We start from the raw sequence: 17,248 nt of genomic DNA on the forward strand, positions 1-17,248 counted from the left end.
ACAGAATGAGATTTCATCATGCAACTCAGAATGGGGTGCCATTTAAAACTTAAGAATTGTTTATTTCTTGGATTTTGCTTTTAATATTTTCAGACTTTTAATATTTTCAGTTGACTGCAGATAACTGAAACCGTGAAAAGTAAAACCACAGACAAAGAGAGACAGTTGTAATCCTTAATCCTGCACACGGCCAACTGATACCATTATTCACACAAGTTAATAGTTTGTGTTTGAATCATCCATGATGTTAACCATAATAATGGAATATAAAGCACTATCTTCTTCAGTTTTCTTTATTTACCTTCACTTTTAGCTATCTCTGCCACTTCCCAGTTCAGGTATATAGGAATATTGGCAATCTGCCCTGTAAACCAGTGTTTCAGAACTTGTGAGCTCCAGTTTTAGCAAGACTCCCTACTCTCCACAATCTGCCAACCAAGAGCATCAGCTATTCCAGGGAGCTCCTGGATTGAGCCAGCTGCCCCAACTGGTGACATGGAGTTGGGAAAAGCACAGAAGATTCTCATCCCCTGGCTGTTCTCTGAGATTGTTTTTTTTTTTTTAATTCAGTACAAATATAATTTTTATTTTTTATGGTTTATTATTTTTTATTCTTTATAGATATACATGGCAGTAGAGTATATTGTGACATACATACATAGAGTATAACTTATTCTAATTAGGATCTCATTCTTGTGGTTGCACATGATGTAGAGTTTCACCTGTCACGTATCCAAATGTGAACATAGGAAATTTATATCCAACTCATTCTACTATCTTTCCTACTCCCATCCCCTACCTCCCCTTCATTCCCCTTTGTCTAATCCAATGAACTTTTATTCTTCTCACTACCTCTTTTGTGTGTTAGCATCCATGCATATCACAGAGAACATTTGACCTTTTATTTCTTGAGGAATTGGCTTATTTCACTTAGCATGATAGTATCCATTTACGGGTGTTGCCTTAGATTTTGCAAATTTAGCAGGCTTGCTGCCCAGGAATTGACAGGACAGCCAAGGTCACAGATTGGTTCCACTCTGTGATTTGGAAAATTCACTTTGTTTGTATAAAAATTACCACACACACACACACACAAAAATCATATATCTCTACCACTATTCAATTTGCCTATTAAGTTCCAGTCCAAACCAGACATTAATCTGATTTATGGGGCCCATAAAAAAGGTTCTCTTGTAGTCATGGGTTTTAGTGTTTATATCTTGCTATGATAAACACTGTGATTTCTCTAATCTTAATATGCACATTTATCAGAGGATTGTAATAACTATTTAAGCAACAGGAAATTACACTAGGCCAAATCACCAAGTTTTGTGATGTTTAAGTTCCATATTATAAAATTAATGTCTATTAATAGAGAACAGTATAAAAATGGGGGAATTATATATATATATATACTGGGGATTAAACCCAGGGACTTGTACATGTAAGGCAAGCACTCTACCAAACTGAGCTATATCCCCAGCCCTAAGTTAATTTTTTTTTATTTAATCAATTTTTTCAGTTCAGATAATATTTTTTTTACCTTTTTTAAAAATACATAACAGTGGAATGCATTACAATCCTTATTACACATATAGAGCATAATTTTTCATATCTCTGTATATAAAGTATATTCACACCAACTTATGCCATTATACATGTACTCTTTTTTTTACCCCTAAGTTAATTTTTAAGTGATCTCTTTTTCCCCATTGGATTTGAGATCCTGAGAAGTGAGACCTCAAGGAAAAGGATAAAATTTGAGAATGCAGATAAATACAATTACTGATGAATTACCTTGGATAAATTACCAGTAAGGAAGAGTTGGTTAATCTCACTCTGGACTCCTAAAAAATTTGATCCTCATAATTGGTTATTTTTTCTGCCAACCACATAGAAAGTTAATATGCAATGCTCATATATATCATAAAAAATTGGGTAAATAATCTCATCAATCAATTCTGCATTATAGCACAATTCAAGACTATGCCCCTTGACATAAGATACCACCTGTCAGTCTTATTCAATTCATCTTGAACAATATTGCTAGAAATAAACTGACATAAAAAAATCAGATCATGGCTATAAACTGCTCATGGTAGAATTTAAATCTGCAAATTTTTCTTTTAAAAAGGAGTAAAAATGATACAGGAAATTTGGACTTGGTAGAAATTCTGACTGCAAAAGATAATGGAAGAGCAATTAAGCAGAAAAAGAAATGAGAAAAATTCTCTCTGAGGATAACAGGATCTCACATATGGAAAAAATTTACACAAAAAAAAATCTATTAGCACTAATAAACAAGTTCAGTAAGATTGCAAAATGCAAGATCACCATACAAAAACTAGTTGTGACAATAATGTGAAAATGAAACTAAGATAACGGTCCCATGTACAAAAAGAATAAAACACATTGGGATAAAGTAAAAAGGTACACAACTTGTATGCTGAAAATGACAAAACATTGCTAAAAGAAATTAAAGAAAACATAAGTAAATAGAAAGCCAGTGCTATAATTGTGATGTGGTTTGTCCCCTAGAAGTTCCTGTTCTAGAAGCTTGGCCCCTATTATGGCCATGTTGAGGGGTGGAAATTTTAAGGGATGTAACCTAGTGGAAGGTAATTAAATCGTGGGGACATCTCTGGGTTAATGCTGGTCTTGCAAAGTGAGTTAGTCCATTAGTTCTTGTGAGAGTTTATCATTATAAAACAAGGCCACACTTGGCCACCTTTGTCACTTCTCTTTCCACTTCTCCCTCCAATGCATGATGCAGCCAGGGATCCCTTGCCGGGATGCTGATTCCATGATTTTTGGACCCTTCAGCCACCAGAATCATGAGCTAAATGAACCTCTTCTTTCTAAGGCACCAGCCTCAGTTATTTGGTTATAGCAACACAAAATAGACTAAGGCAATCATATTATGTTCATGGGTTGGAAGATTTAATATTATTAAGATGACAGTACTCCTCAACACAGTCTACATATTCAGTGCAATCTCTATCAAAATTTCAACTTCCATTTGTTTTTTGATTTGTTTTAGTTTACATCAAAAGACAAGTTGATCCTAAATTTTAAACACAAATGCAAAGTACCCCAGAAGAGCCAAAATAATATTGAGAAAGAAAAAAAATGGGTCTGAATAGAACAAAATAAAGAGAAGGGAAATTTGCTCCTACTGCTGGACTTCATGAACTGGGACATTGGTGTACTCTTTACCATGGACTGATACTTAGACCATCAGCTCTTCACATTCTCAGACCTTCAGACTTCAATTAAACCACACCAGCAGCTTCCCTGAGTATTCAACTTGCAGATAGATGGTCATGGGATGTTTTTGCCTCTATAATCATGTAAGCCAATCCCTCATAATAAATAGCTAGCTAGCTAACTATCATTCCCTATTGGTTTGGTTTCTCTGGAGAACCCCAACTAATACAGTGAGCTTGGTCCAGACAGTGTTTCTTAAATAAAATATCAAAAGAATAGGTAACCAAAGAAAAAATAGAAAATTGGACTGCATAAAATTAAAATCCTTTTTGCATCAAATGATACTAACAAGAAAATGTAAAGAGACACTTCAATAATAGAAGAAAATTTGTGCAAACCAGTATTGAGCCTAAAAGGACAAACTAATTTTCAAAATGGACAAAGTACTTAAATAGACATTTCTCCGAAGATATGAAAATAGTCAATGAAGACACAAGAAGATGCTCAATGTTATTAGTATTTAGGAAAAAACACCGTGAAATGCCACTTCACACCCACTGTGATGGCTAGAATTAAAAAGAAAAACAAGTGCTGGTGAGCACATGATTGGAACTCTCTTACATTGCTGGTGGGGATGTAAAATGGTAAGCCATGTTGGAAGAAAGACTGGCAAGCCAGGCATGGTGGTACCGACCAGGTATGGTGGTGCATGCCTATAATCCCAGCAACTTGAGAGAGTGAGGTAAGGGGATTGCAAGTTCAAGGTTAGACTCAGCAACTTGGTAAGACTCTATCTTAAGATAAATAATAAAAAGGACTGGGGATATAGCTCAGTAGTAAAGTACCCCAGGGTTCAAATCCCAACCCCCCCCCAGCTTCACACATACAACACACACACACACACACACACACATACACACGAAGAAAGAAAAAGCACAAATCATTCATGCTTAGAGAGAAAATAATGATCAGCTATTAGTCACCATCCTCTAATAAAGAGCCCTATTGATCAGCATTTCATACCAGGTTGACTTAAAGGTGGATATGTTTGGACTGTCTGGCCTCTGCAGGTTTACCTAATTCAAGACCCAAGTCTAAAGCCTATAATTCTTGTACATTGCACCACCTCAGCAATGTGAGGCATTTGCCAGTGAGGTGTGTGTCAATATCTATCTATATTTGTTCAACATTGAATGAATGAGTGAATTAGACTACCAACAACACTTCCAGTTTCGATTTGAAACTTTTATTTTTAAACCTGAGCTGATGACAAAGTTCTGGAAGTTATTATATGTTTATTCATACCTTCTCTGCTTAGAGAAAACAATTTTGAAAACAAGTACATTTGATGACAACAACAGGAATACTTCTCAGTGATAAAAATATTTCCTCACTGGGTGCAGTGGTGCACACCTATGATTCCAGCAGCTTGGGAAGCTGAGGCAGAAGGATCACAGTTTCTAAGCTAACCTCAGTGACTTAGCAAGGCCCTAAGTAAATTAATGAGACCCTGTTCTCTAAATAAAAATATAAAAAGGGGCTGGGGATGTGGTTCAGTGGTTAAGCACCTCTGGATTCAATCCCCAGTACCAAAAAAAAAAAAAATCTTAACACAAAAGTACCTCATGATATCAGTATTCCCCAACTTTTAGTCTAGCAGGATTCACCTTTAAGATAGCTGACCCTTGATAAGTAGTTGGCTTCTTCCTTGCCCAAGGAATATATCTTGAAACTCAAGGTAACCGAATATTTGGAGCCATCGTTACTAGTTGAGAAATTTCTCTCAAAAGAACTGATCTCAACTTAGAGAATGGTCATATTCAACCAAAAGTGCTAACAAGGGACCCTAGATTAAAATTTTAAAAACATAATCACAGAGACAACTATGACCCTGGCCTACCCAACACACAGAAGGAGGAGAAGCAGAAGACTACAGCGACCCTGGCCAGCTGTGTGGTAGGAGCAGAGAGACCCTGCACACACAGTAGGAGCTGCATCCCATCTACAAATGCATGGGGTGGCTTTCCCTGCAGGCTTCCCTCTAGTGACAACAGCCAGGACCTACAAGACCATCATCCAGGTTCCTGCAGGCAAGGTACTGGTAACATAAAGGGACACTACAAGATTATAAGGTAGAAAGTGTAATACCTTGAATCCACACTGCTAGAGAGGAAGACACATGGACAACATGAAGAAACATGGGAAGAAAGTGCCGGAAACAAACCAAGCTGATACAATAATAGATTCTATTGACAGCACAGCAGATGAAATGTCAGAGAAGGAGTTCAGAATGTACCAATTAAGATGCTATGTGAAGCAAAGAAGAATTACGAGAGCAAATACAAGCAACAATCGACTACTTCAGCAAAGACGTGTGAGAGGAAATACAGGTAAAAACATTACTTTAAGAAAGATAGGGGCTGGTGTTATGGCTCAGTGGAGGTGCACTCGCCTAGCAAGCACGAAGCCCTGGGTTCAATCCTCAGCACCACTTAAAAACAAATAAAGGTATTGTATCTAACTATGTATGTGTGTGTGTGTGTGTGTGTGTGTGTGTGTATATATATATATATATATTTTTTTTTTTTTTTTTAAAGGCAGGTATACTTCCACATACAAAGGCAGGTTTTCCCAGGAGGGATTTACAGGAAGTAGTCTGGGGTGCATCGGGTAACATGAGGCTCTCCACGAGGAAGTGCTGGGACAAACTGAAGAAAAGAATATTTTAAAGTGTCATCTAGTTCCATGATAGCAGCCTGGTTCCCACAATGGTAACAGTAATTGGGTGCACTGAAAATGGTAACCACATTCTGATCATGGCACCAATTATATCCTTCCATTACCAGCTGGTGAGCATGTGAAACCAGTGTGAGACCATTGACATGGTTGAATGTTTCAGAAATGTCTTGTCCAAATGTGTAGCCAGCACCACGTGGTAAAATACCCCAGCCACCACGATCATCTGGATCTGACCATAACAGATCACACATTGGGCCCTGGTCTCATGTGGAACTTCTTGTAAATGATCCAGGGCTCTTATATGATCCAGTGTATCTATGGATGGAGAGAGACCACCATGGAGGCAGAATATCTGTCCATCTACTAAAGCTGTAAGTGGAAGGTAATCAAATAGATCTGCAAAATATTTCCAAACATTGGCATTTCCATACTTTATAGAGATTCATCATAAAAGCCATACACTTGGGTAATTTGTCAGCTTTCATGATTTCCTCTCAATATTGTAATACGTTCTGGATAATGCACCTTTAATGCTACAAGAAGAGTCACAGTCTCCAAAGAATAATAACCTCTGTCTACATAGTCACCCATGAATACATAGTTTGTATCTGGTGATTTCCCACCATTTCTAAAGAGTTCCATAAGTTCATGGAATTGGCCATGTACATCTCCACAGACAATAAAAGGACACCGAACTTCTTGCACATTTGACTGTTTTGTTAAAATTTCCTTAGCCTTTTCACACAGCGTCCTCACTTGGTTCTCATTAAGCTATTTACACTCATTCAGCTGCTTGACCCATTGGTCCAGCTCCCCTTCCCAGCCGCCTCCCTCTCCCCTCCCCGCCCCCACCCACCCTGGCCCCACCTCTGCCTGCGACGCTAGCCTCCCCAGACACACTCCTAGAACACTATTGAATGATGAATGAATAGTAAAAGAAATCAAGGATGAAATTTAAAAAAATTCTTAGAGGTAAATGAGAACACTGATACAACGTATCAAAATCTCTGGGACACTGTGAAGGCAGTACTAAGAGGAAAGTTTATTGCATTCAGTGCATTCATTAAAAGAATAAAAAGTCAACATATTAAAAGAATACAAATTAAAAGAATAAAAAAGTCAACAAATTACCTAACACTACATCTCAAAGCCCTAGGAAAAGAACAAATCAACACCAAAAGCAGTAGAAGACAGTAAATAATTAGAATCAGAGCTGAAATCAATGAAATAGAAACAATTGAAAATTTTTGACAAAACGAAAAGTTGGTCCTTTGAAAAAAATTTAAAAAAATAGATAAGCCACTGGCCATGCTAATGAAGAGAAAAAGAGAGAAAACTCAAATTACTGAAATATGAGATAAAGAAGGAAATATCACAATGGACATGTCTGAAATACAGAAGATAATAAGAAACTATTTTGAAAATTTATACTCCAATAAAATAGAAAATATTGAGACACTGACAAATTTCTAGACACATATGACCTACCCAAACTGAGTGAGGAGGTCATACATGATTTAAATAGATCAATTTCAATTAATGAAATAAAAAACTTCATCAAAAGCCTACCAACCAAGAAAAGCTCAGATCCAGATGGATTCTCAGCCGAGTTCTACAAGACTTTTAAAGAAGAATTAACACCAATACTCCTCAAAGTATTCCATGAAATAGAAAAGGAGGGAACCCTTCCAAACTCATTCAATGAGACTAATATCACCCTAATACCAAAATCAAAGACACATCAAGGAAAGAAAACTTCAGACCAATATTCCTGATGAACATAGATGCAAAAATTCTCAATAAAATCCTGGCCAATTCCATACAAAAACATATTAAAAAAATAGTGCACCAAGATCAACTGGGGTTCATCCCAGGGATGCAGAGTTGTTTCAACATACAGAAATCAATAAACGTAATTCATCATATTAATAGACTTAATAACAAAAATCATATGATCACTTCAATTGATGCAGAAAAAGCATTTGACAAAATAGCACACACTAGAAAAACTAGAAATAGTAGGAACATAACTCAACATTGTAAAAGCTATATATGCCAAACCCAAGGCCAGCATCATTCTAAATGGAGAAAAATTGAAAAAATTCCTTCTAAAAACTGGAACAAGACAAGGATGTCCTCTTTCACCACTTCTATTCAACAGTGTCCTTGAAACTCTAGCCAGAGCAATTAAAGAAAGAAATTAAAGGGATGCAAATAGGTAAAAAAAAAAAAACTCAAACTATCACTATTTGCTGATGACATAATTCTATATCTAGAAGATCCAAAATATTCCACCAGAAAACTTTTAGAACTGATAAATGAATCAGCAAAGTAGCAGGATATAAAATCAACACCTACAAATCAAATGCATTCTTATACACCTGTGGGGAACCACTTGAATGATTCGTGCCTTCTATCCTGGAGCGAGAGGCTTTGGCCGGTCACTACATTTTGAAGTGACCTGGACGTTGACCCGGTTCAGGAAGTTAGGGCGTGTCTTCAGATGGAACTCATCTGTTCCTTTGTGATATTACCCCTTTGCCCTGTTTGGGATAGAATGTTCCATGGAAACGTCCTTTGTGGGACCCCTTCTCTTACTCTGCCTTTGGGTGTGGCCTTCCTAAATATCAGTCAGCCTGCTGACAGCAGACATCACGAAGCTAGACTCAACCCCCCCAAAACTTGACTCCTTGCCTCATTTTAATGGCTTCTCCTCAATAAAGGGGTTCAGCACGTGCATGCTCTCTATTTCTGCAGACCCTTAAGATCAGAGGAGCAATCACAGAACCCCAAAGAAAAAGGAATCTCTGTCCCTTGTGTGATTACCTCTTGCAGCCCAGTTCACCTGGAGTGACCCTGATTGTTTTAGTCATGAGGAACATGACATACATCAGTGATGAATCCACTGAAAGAGATATTAGGAAAACTACCCCATTCAAAATAGCTTTAAAAAAAAACTGGGAATCCATCTAACAAAAGAGGTAAAAGACCTCCACAATGAAAACTATAGAACACTAAAAAAAGAAATTGAAAAAAACCTCAGAAGATGGAAAGATCTCCCATGCTCCTGGATAGAGAAAATTAATATTATCAAAATGGTCATACTACCAAAAGCACTATACAGATTCAATGCAAATCCTATTACAATCCCAATGACATTCTTTATAGAAATAGAAAAAGTAATCATGAAATTCATTTGGAAAAATAAAAGACCCAGAATAGCCAAAGCAACCCTTAGCAAGAAAAGTGAACTCAACTCAGAGTGGATCAAGAACCAAGGAATTAGACCAGAGACCCTGCCCCTAACAGAGGAAAAAGTAGGCCCATATCTCATCATGTCAGATTAGACTCCAACTTCCTTAACAAGACTCCTAACATGCAAGAAATAAAATCAAGAATCAATAAATGGGATGGATTCAAACTCAAAAGCTTCTTCTTGGGGAAAAAAAAAAAAAACCTCTTTAGAGAGCCTAGAAAATGGGAGAAAATCGACCACATGCACATCAGATAAAGCACTGATCTCCAGGATATATAAAGAACTCAAAAGACTTAATACCAAAAACCAAACATCCCAATCAATAAATGGGCTAAGGAACTAAACAGACACTTCTCAGAAGAAGATATACAAGCGATCAACAAATATATGAAAAAATGTTCAACATCTTTAGTAATTAGAGAAATGCAAATCAAAACTACTCTAAGACTTCATCTCACTCCAGTCAGAATGCAATTATCAAGAATCAATTATACAAGCAACATTAAGTGTTGGAGAGAATGTGGAGGAAAAGGCACACTCATACATTGCTGGTAGGACTGCAAATTGGTGCAACCACTTTGGAAAGCAGTATGGAAAAACTTGGAATGGAACCACCATTTGACCCAGCTATCCCATTCCTTGGTCTATACACAAAGGACTTAAAATCAGCATACTACAGTGACATAGCCAAACCAATGTTTATAGCAGCACAATTCACAATAGCTAAACTGTGAAACCAACCTACATGCCTATCAATAGATAAATAGATAAAGAAACTGTGGCATATATATATATACAATGCAATATTACTCAGCATTAAAAGAGAATAAAATTATGACTTTTGCAGGTAAATGGATAGAGTTGGAGACTTTTATGCTAAGCGAAGTGAGCAGTCCCCAAAAACTAAAAAAACAATGTTTTCTCTGATTAGTGGATGCTGATCTATGATGGGGGTCGGAAGGCACAGGGGGAATAAGAAGAATGAAGTATCTTTGGATTGGGAAAAGTGGAGGCTTGAGGAGTTATGGAGTTAGGAAAGATGATAGAATGAGGTGGACATCATTACCCTAGGTACATGTGTGATTGAACAAATGGTGCACAAATGGTGCATCTCTACACCGCATACAACCAGAGAATTAAAGTGTTGTACTCCGTTTGTATATAATGACTTGGAATGCATTCTGCTGTCATGTAAAACGAAGTAGGACAAATAAAAATAATAATAATTTTAAAATAATAAAAAACATAATCACAGAAAAAGAAATGGTTGCAGGTCTTAGAATGTATTAAAAGGCTTTCTTCCTAGCACAGTGACACACACAAGCAATCCCAGGTACCTGGGAGTCTGAGACAGGAGGATCATAAGTTCAAGGCCAGTCTGGGCAACTTTGTGAGACCCTGCTTCAAAATAATAAAAAGGGCTCAAATAGAAGGGGGCCGGGGGGAAGGTTTGGGGATGCAGCTCAGTGGTAAAATGCTCCTGGGTTCAATATTGAAGAAAGAGGGAAAGAAATAAATGCTAAAGTTTAAAACAAGTGAAAAAGGAATACAATTAAAGATCTTTCAACAGATAGCAAGGCTCCTTAACATCACTCTAACTACCTAGCAAATACACTGACAAATATCTACTATATACCTATTTGTATCTGCTTTATACTTATTTGCCTCGGTCATTTAATATTTTTAAATATGTTAATATGTATCATTAAATGTTTAAAAACAATCCTCCACAGCTCTAACAATGACCAAGAACGGAGGAGGCCCTAAGTTCTCTTTCATCTTCCACTACAAGTTGGCATTTCTGCAACTTGATCTAATCACTTGCTTCTTTCCACCCTGACCCTTTCACGTTGTGGCTATGCCAACACTAGGTGGCCCAGCTAGAGGGAGGGAGAACTCACCATGGCAAGTCATTTCTGGAATATAATGTCTCTACCTGCAAAGACTTCCCTTCATCAGTTCAGTTTGGAGAAGATTTGAAATGAATGTGAGTTGCAACTTTTATTTGAAAAGGTAAAATTTAAATTTGAAACATCCCTGTCTGCACAACCAAGGACCTATGCTGATGCGAAGGGCAGTGATGGGGCAAAAATTATTGTGTACATAGCCCAGTTGGGAAATGTCTAAAAGGGAACTCACCTTCACAATATGACAATGTTAAAGTTTACATATTCAGGGTGGAATCACCAGAGATCACCCCTTGCCTACACACACACACACACACACACACACCTACACACAAACCCACAAGCTTTGATGATCAGTGGCTCTTAGGTCAAAAATCTGGGCCTGAAGAACACCATACAAATTTACAGCCAAGGGCCATGACAGGGAGGGAGAAAAGAGAATTTGGAAAAACTGAATCAGGACACCAAAGGGCACTGCCGCAAGACAACACTTGCTTATCTGCATAAGGCAAGAGAATTAAACACATATGTCAAAAACACAGTCTTCATTTCCTACTCCATAGTGTCTATTTGCTAGGTACACTTCCTTTAGTCCCTCCCCCAGTATACTGTTTATTAGGCTCTTCTACTCAAACTGTGGCCTACTAACTGGTGAACATCCCTGGGAGCTTGTTAAAAATAGAGAACTCTATTGTGTTCCTGCATGAATATTTAACAACAAATCCCACCATTACAACTATAATGCACCAATAAAAAAAATATAGGGAAAAAGAAGAAATATAGAACCTCAGGTCCCATCCCAGGCCTATTGGATTAAAATCTGCAGCTTTACAAAGTCTCAGGAAAACCATCAAAATCTGAGAAGCACTGGTCTATACCACTGAATTAAGTCCTTTCAAAAGACAAACTGTAAACTGGGCATAGTGGTGCACGCCTGTAATCCCGATGGATCAGGAGGCTGAGACAAGAGGATGGTGAGTTCAAAGCCAGCCTCAGCAAAAACGAGGTGCTAAGCAACTCAGTGAGACCCTGTTTCTAAGTAAAATACAAAATAGGATTGGGGATGTGGCTCAGTGGTTGAATGCTCCTGAGTTCAATCCCAGGTATGCCCCCTGCAAAATAAAAGACAGACTGTACCCTACGTATGAATAAAACCATTACTCCAGTACCTCCATAGAACCAGCAATGATCAAAACATAGTATAGCATTCTGTGCTGCTGAGAAGACGCTGTACAATGACTGAGAAATTAAAGGACTTAGCACTAAAAGTGTGTAAAAAATTGCCTACTCCAACTGCCTGTGTGTGAATGATAACTTATTCCGAATGTGTGGGTCATCCAAGGTCTTCAAGAGTTTTTGTAGAAGGACAATATAACTCTAACAAATAATTGCAAGCTAACAAAGACCAGGATGAGGAGCAAAACAATAATATTAGGGTTTAAAGATGTGCTCTCAAAGGCTAGGATTGTAGCTCACATGCCTAGCATGTGTGAGGCCCTAAGTTTGATCTCCAGCACCATATAAAACTAAATAAACAAAATAAAGGTATTGTGTCCATCCACAACTGAAAATATATATATATATTTTAAAAAGATGTGCTCTCAATCATATTGTCTGTTGTAGCCACCCAAGAAGTTGGAAATTTTGTCCCAAGATGGTGGGTGCCCCTTACTAATGCTCCCGCCCAAAGACCACCAGTTTATTTGTCTTGGCATCTATGTAAATTGCCCATATACCCATCTTTAAGCCCCACTAGGTTATAAACCAGGAGAAGAGAGACTGGATGATACCACTGTTATCTTCAGCACCTAATGGTGCCTAGTGAATTACAGAAACCTAATACATTTTATTGAATTAGTGAATTAATGTGCCTGGTGCAGTGGTGCATACCTTTAATCCCAGTGTCCTGGAAGGCTGAGGCAGGAGGGTTGCGAGTTCAAAGCCAGCCTCAGTAACTTAGTGAAGCCATAAGCAACTCAGTGAGATCCTGTCTCAAAAAAATAAAAAAGGGCTGGAGATGTACCTCAGCGAGTAAGCACCCCTGGGTTCAACTCTCCATACCAAAAAAAAAAAAAAAAAGAAGAAGAAAAATTAATGTAATTGACGAAATAAAAATCAATTGACAAAAATCATACAACTGTTAGTAAGACCAGAGTTTGTCCTTTGGGAGGGGAATTATTAGAAAATTTTATCAACGTAATCCACATTTTACTTTTAAAGGCCAATGAAATAAACATTTACTAAGACCTTCCCTGACTGGGAATTAGGTTAAGGCCAACTCCCAGAAGTCAAGGATGTAAGACCAAAGTCCGACTCTTTGTTTATTACAATTATTAGTACATGCTAATTGTACAAATGGGTTTCATTGTGACATTTCCATACATGCATAAAACACGCTTTGATCACATCCACCCTCCCTACCACCCTCCCTTACCACATCCCCTTTCTCCTAGTCCCCTCTCCCTTCCAACTAGGCCTCTTTCTACTTTCATGTCCGTTTTAAATCTTTTTTCTGGATTCCACATGAGAAAAACATGGGACACTTAGGTCTGAGACTGACTTATTTTGCTTAACATGATGATCCTGCAAATTACATGATTTCATTCTTCTTTATGAAAAGTCCTACTATCTAGATTTGCCTCATTGATGCTCATTCAAAGTAGAAAGCGACTTTTTGGAAGAAGGGTTCCAGATGACTTTGCAATGACAAAATTCAAAAGTAGGAGGGCTTAGTGATAAAACAAGTTTAAAATTTCATCTCTCTTTCTTAGTCATGTTGCATATATCATGTTAGAGAATCAGGGTTTTTTGGGTTTTTTTTAGAATGTCATTAAAATGTGTAACTTTTCAACCCAGGCTTTGCAAATTTTATTCTTCATTGCAAGCAGTACCTCTTTTTATTTTTGAATATTTTTTAGTTTGTATGTACTTTTTAAAATTTTATTTATGTGTGGTCCCAGTGCCTCACATGTTCGAGGCGAGTGCTGTGCCATTGAGCCACAACCCCAGTCCCTCATTATAAGCAGTACCTCTTTCTAACAAACTTTATGTTTAAGACTTACTTCTGGTGCCAGAAAAACTGTACCCAACAAAAGATTAACAACCCCAGCAACACTGCACCGATGTGTAATATGGGGAAGGCATTTATGACAGCATCTAGGGTAATTGGGCTCAAAAAAGTCCCAAAGTCCATCTATCCACCTTTGACCATGAGCAAAAATTAGCTTCATTCAGAATGCACTAGTAGCTTAATAATGCACCATTTAACCTCTTTTTAAAAAATCAATTCTTTACACAGGAGTACAGGTTTGATGCATATGTGTATTTTAACACTGACCAAACATTCTTAGATTAATAACATTAAGAAATTACTACCAGGAAGGCACACTGGTGCACACCTATAATTCCAGCAACTTGGGAGACTGAGGCAGGAGGATTACAAGTTCTAGGACAGCCTCAGAAATTTAGCAAGACCCTGCCTCAAAATAAAAACTACTACTAAAAAAAAAAAAAAAAGAGGGCTGGAGTTGTGACTTAGTGGCAGAGCTCTTGCCTTGTACCTGTGAGGCACTGGGTTTGATCCTCACCACCACATAAAAATAAACAAAGATATTGTGTGTGGGACACCACCCATAAAGCTACTTAGGTCTCCCCTTGGGAATGATCCCAGCAGTCCTGAGTGTAGACTGCCCAAGGCGTAAAATCTCTGCTAGTGGGACAGCTCTCATAGCTCTAGAATTGGGTGTAACCTATTGGGAACAGAACAGCCCACCCCCTACTTCATTTGGCAAAGAACATTCCATGGAAAATCTTTGATGTTTCCCCCAAATAAATAAAGCAAGCGTGGGCTCTCGCTCTCATTCCAGTGCAGAAGCTCACTCCCTAAGATCCGAGAGCCCTCCTGCCCTCTGCTTTCTAAAATTACTTCCTGTGTCCTGTGGCTTCTTCACTGTTTTCTTTTTCTTAGCTTTTATTCTACAGCCAGCCTGCTACACGCAGAGGAAATCCAAATTCCACCACTCGTGGGGAACGTGGGTGAGAATTGTGTTCACTTATAACTAAAAAATGTTTTAAAAAATAATAATAATAAAAAGAGCTGGACATGTACGTAGCTCAGTAGCAGTGCACCCCTGGGTTCAATCCCTAATACTACAAAAAGGAAGGAAGGACAGAGGGATGGAGGGAAGGAAGGGATTAACTACCATTTATTGATCAATCTCTATGCAACACTCTTAATTATAGCTATTCACTTAATTTCATTAAACCAAAACTCTGAGGTAAGCATGGCCTTTATAGAAAAACGGAAGGCTACAAAGGGCAAACTACACAGTCAGTCATAGGACATAGGGCAACATGGTATTTGTCCCAGAATTTGCACGAAATCTCTCAACTACTCTTCATTTATCAGCTTATAGAATGACTGAATGGGCAATTAGGTTATATTAACAAGGATAGGTGTCAAGGAGGCAATTTGATCATTGCCATTATTTATATATGATTATCTATGACCTCAGTATTATCATCTACACACTGTACTAAATAAGTAGACTTTTACAAGGACTTAACATGGGATTTAACAGGAAGCATGCCTACATGTTTTGGAAATACAATTCTAGTCATTTCATTAAATGCTAGTTTGGGGCACCATTCAGCATTTTTTAGTCTGAAAAAATGACTAATATTTCCTTGTTATCAAATATATAGTCCTCAAAACCTAATTTAAAAAAAATCTTAAAATAACTTAAATGGTAGCATCAAAAAGAATAAAGGGATTGGGGATGGAGCTCAGTGGTAAAGCATTTGCCTAGCATACAGGAGGCCTTGGATCCAAACCCCACCTCTAAATAAGTTAATTAAATACTCAGGAATAAATTTAACCAAGGAGAGGAGGTGAAAACTACATACATACTGAAAACTACAAAACTTTGTTGGAAAAATTATGAAGTCCAAAGAATCATAAAGACATAGACTATTATCAGATATTCACGAATTAGAATATTATTAGATGCAATAATCCCCAGTGATCCAGATTCAGTGCAATCCCCATCAAAATCCCATCAGTCTTTTTTGAAATGAAAAAATCTAAAATTCCTGTTAAATGTGTCAAAACTAAAAATTTTGAAAAAGAACAAAGAGGACTTTTATTTCCTAATTTCGAAACCTACTACAAACTTAACAAAACAATATGATGCTGGCATAAGAATAGATACATAGATCAGTAGTTTCAGAAATAATCCTATACATCTAAGATGACAAAGATGTAAAAGTCATGATTTTTCCAACGGGGGAAAAAGTCTTTGTGACAAATGGTTCTGAGACAAGTGGATACCCACATGCTAAAGAAAGAAGTTGGTACCTATATCATAACATGAAATAATTTTCCTAAAATATACCAAATACATAAAAATAAAAGGTAAAACTATACGGTTATTAGAAAACATGTAAAATCTGGGCTGAGATTATGGCTCAGTGGGAGACCACTTGCTTCGCACATGTGAAGCCCTGGGTTCGATCCTCAGCACCACATAAAAATAAATAAATAAAATAAAGGTATTGTGTCTATCTACAACTGAAAAAAAAAATTTAAAAGAAAACGTAAAACCTTTAAACAGTGAATTTTATAATGTGCATCTTATTGCAGTAATAAATAGAACCAAAAAAATCTCAAATGTGAAAGAAAATAATATCTAATTTGGGCCCATTTTTAATTTATAAAATATATACTTTGGAGTTTTAACTCAAATGATATAATTATTTAAAAAATAAATTTGTAGATGATTTTATAACTTTATTACTGTTATCATCATAGTTGGCTGCTTGGACATCAACTCTCCAATGCCAGGTAAAGTCAAAAAACCTCAACTCAAGTAATCCAAGGACAACAATGACAGTGATCTGCAAATTAGAGTGTAAAGAGGCTAAGAAAAGACCCAGCTGGAGGAGGGGACAGAAATCCACATAGCTGAGGTCAAAGGTTCATGGGCAAAAAATAATAATAGGACTAGAGTTAGGCTTTGAAAGGGAAGTAGTGCACAAGTGAAGCAGGTTTTCAGGAGGAACCTTCAAATTCATGGTTAGTATTGATGTTAAGGATGACAGGGAAAGGAAAACTGAAAGAGCTGAGATAAAAGAACTAACT

General features: G+C 37.3%; 1 pseudogene; it reads right to left on the minus strand.

Moving 5' to 3' along the window:
• Nucleotides 1-5,815: 5,815 nt before the first annotated feature.
• Nucleotides 5,816-6,754, minus strand: LOC114090661 (serine/threonine-protein phosphatase 2A catalytic subunit beta isoform pseudogene; annotated as a pseudogene).
• Between the last annotated feature and the right edge of the window lie 10,494 nt (nucleotides 6,755-17,248).

This window comes from Marmota flaviventris, chromosome 15, assembly GCF_047511675.1.
Source record: "Marmota flaviventris isolate mMarFla1 chromosome 15, mMarFla1.hap1, whole genome shotgun sequence".
Taxonomy (NCBI): Eukaryota; Metazoa; Chordata; class Mammalia; order Rodentia; family Sciuridae; genus Marmota; species Marmota flaviventris.